Source organism: Capsicum annuum, chromosome 7 (assembly GCF_002878395.1).
Source record: "Capsicum annuum cultivar UCD-10X-F1 chromosome 7, UCD10Xv1.1, whole genome shotgun sequence".
NCBI classification, from domain to species: Eukaryota; Viridiplantae; Streptophyta; class Magnoliopsida; order Solanales; family Solanaceae; genus Capsicum; species Capsicum annuum.
This window is the reverse complement of record NC_061117.1, coordinates 212,909,275-212,912,141: the sequence shown is the minus strand read 5'-3', so window position 1 is coordinate 212,912,141 and position 2,867 is coordinate 212,909,275. Positions and strand designations below refer to the sequence as shown.

General features: G+C 33.7%; 1 long non-coding RNA gene across 1 annotated transcript; it reads left to right on the top strand.

Annotated features, from left to right (window-relative positions):
* Positions 1-243: 243 nt before the first annotated feature.
* LOC124900107 lies at positions 244-2,517 on the top strand. The gene is made up of 2 exons (XR_007057841.1): positions 244-932; positions 2,207-2,517. It is a non-coding gene; the product is annotated as an uncharacterized LOC124900107 (long non-coding RNA).
* The last annotated feature ends 350 nt before the right edge of the window (positions 2,518-2,867 follow it).

Below are 2,867 nucleotides of genomic sequence, written 5' to 3'. Positions count from 1 at the left end.
TGGCCATTATTTTTTTTTAATCTTTTTAGTGAAAACATTTAATTTTTTCTTCAGTCACATTATAATTGTAAAAAAATCGAGAAAAAAACCGAAAAACCGATTAAAATCGAAATATAAAAACCTATTGTATATTGATTTGATTTGGTTTATAAATTTAAAAAACCGACATTATTAATTTGATTATATTTTAATGAAAATCCAAACCAACCCAACCTATATACACCCCCACTTCTTACTCAATTCAACAACAGCCAACGACCAAAACGTTGTCATCACAGCAACGTACACCAACGACAATACCAACGCTGTAACAACAGCGACCATCGACAAACCAGCTCCACATCCTTTTCCCCTTAGCAATTCAACGTTATCAGCAAAGGCCGTACAAACTCCAACCCCAGCAACAACAATTTCAACGCAACAAACAGCAACGACTTCAACGAAAACCCGACCCTAACCCGAACCCGTCAATCCTCAACCCGGCATCAACGACAGACCCCCTGACCCCCGCCTATTACCCTTTTACCCCTCCTACAGTTACAGTCGAGAATGGCTAAAAATTTCTCACTTTTCTCTTTTCAGCTTGTGCTCCTCTGTTCTGAGCAAGATACAACGGATATGTATCTCTTCCTTTGTGCGAGCTTGTTTTCTACTGAATTTCAAAGACTGGTCTTTGTCTCATTATGGACTCCAATTCTCTGAAAAAATCATTCCGAAATTCGGATTTAAGATCATTGTTTTCAAAAATTCAAAACCCCAATGTTCCCCTATAAATAGAGGTTGAAAGAAGAGGAGAAGGAGGAGGATTTTTTGGGGGAAAATTGAGGATTCTGGAGGCGCGTGCTTCTAATCCTACGCAGCCAAAAAATTCCCGAAGAAACACCAGTTTGAAGTCGTCCATTCGTCGTCCCAATTTCGCTGCCCGAAAAAAGGTAAAATCACGTCTCGTTTTAGTTCATTGCTTCTTCTTCTTTTCTTTTTCATATCACTCGTATTGTAAGTGTGTTAACGGTGGAATTATGCGCTCAAGAGGTCTCGAAGGTCATAGAATTTTCGTGCGAAACGTGTATTTGAATCTACTGCTTTCTCCGTTTAGTCGGTGTTTATTCATGATTTTTTTTCTTCACTGATTATTTTCTAATTACTGCCTTACTTTGGTATCGATCAAAACAGTGTGCTGCGTTTTTTTGTTTTTTTTTGTGTTAGCTTGATTCTGTTATGCTTAGTATGTTAGATTGCTCGGATTTCAAGCCTCTTTTCGATGTTCCTTGTGCAATGTTTTCAGATTTTAAAAGGGTGGAATGATGAAAAAATAAAATCTTTCAAACAAGCAATGAATTTTCCTCATAAGCTAATTAACAGGTTTATGTTGTTTATGAGATGTTTCTTTTTGTTGGATTCATGAATGCTATTTTGAGGTTAGATACATTGGCCTAATTCTCTCTTTGTTCGTAAGTAAACTTTTCTTATATATCCTTATGATATCGCGTGGAAGTTGATATGGATAAATTTTTGTTTTGCTAAAACCATGTGACTTGTATGTGCGTTGTTTCCTTATCCTTTCTTCTGAAAAATCAATGATCAAGTATGAAAGTACAACTTTATTTTGATTTCACTATTGTTGTGCTTTGACTTAGGATTTTAAGTTAACTTTTTTCACTTTGGATCTTAAGTTCACTGTCAGGATTTGTCAAAGTTTGTTCCCTTTTGTGTGTGATTCTTGATTCAATATTTTCGGCCTCGTCTTTACTGCTTCAATTCTTAAAAAAAAATGCTTACAAATTCATGTTGGTTTGGCTTGATTAGTTTTCTGCTTCTGTGTTAAATGATTTTGTTGTTGTTGTTTGTTTGTTTTCATTCTCTGTTTTAAATGATAACTAGAACAAGTTTGTAGCATGATCTCTCTTCTTTTGTTTTAGTCACATTAGTGATATTAATTAAAATTTAGGGACTTGATCCATGCATATTCTATGATTACTTGTGCATGTTTTTGTTTCAATACAGTTTGGCAACCAAGCATTCTTTGAATATTTGCATTTTTGACTAAAGTGTTAAAATATTCCATTCCTTTCCTTTACGAAGTTATGTTTCAATACAAATATAGCTTAAGACGCATACTAATCTTTATCTCTTCTTCTCCTTACATGAACTCTTCCGGATGAGTCCAATGGGACTCCCCATATCCTTGCATTCGAACACCGTCTAGTCCAAGCATCCTATGAATCCGAAATGGTCTAATATTTGAAGAAACAAGGCTGGTATACACTGATATATAGCGCGTATACACCGCAAACAGTAACTGAACACTGTCCCCCAGTGTATAATAAAAGATGGAGAAGAAATATGTTGATTTCCACACTGATATACAGTGTATACTTGGAGATATACATGAAAAACGCAGGGGAAAGAGCTGTGATATATAGCTGGTATACAGTTCAGAAAATGGAGCAAAGTCCATAATTTTAAGCCCAAAAATGGGCAGCTTTGTTGATGGGCCAATTAAGGGTTCAATTTCAATTCTTATATGGCAAATCACATAAATATACACTTTAAGAGTCAATATTACAAAAACTACCCATAGTTTCTATTTTACAAAATATAACAATAGAAATATAACAAAATCTACCAAATAAGGTAAAAGAAAAAATAAAAGACAATAAATAAAATAGCATGATTTAAGGGGGCAACTTAATAGTTGATATTTTTCCCTACAAATTCTCCTATTTTGTTTTTCATCAATATTTTTTTCAAAAATAATAAATAAGGCAAACAAAAAAACACTACATTTATTTGATAGTTGTTTTATGTTTTCAGATTTAATTTATTTAATTAAATTGACCTTAATTTTTAATATTTTTTAGGAGAAA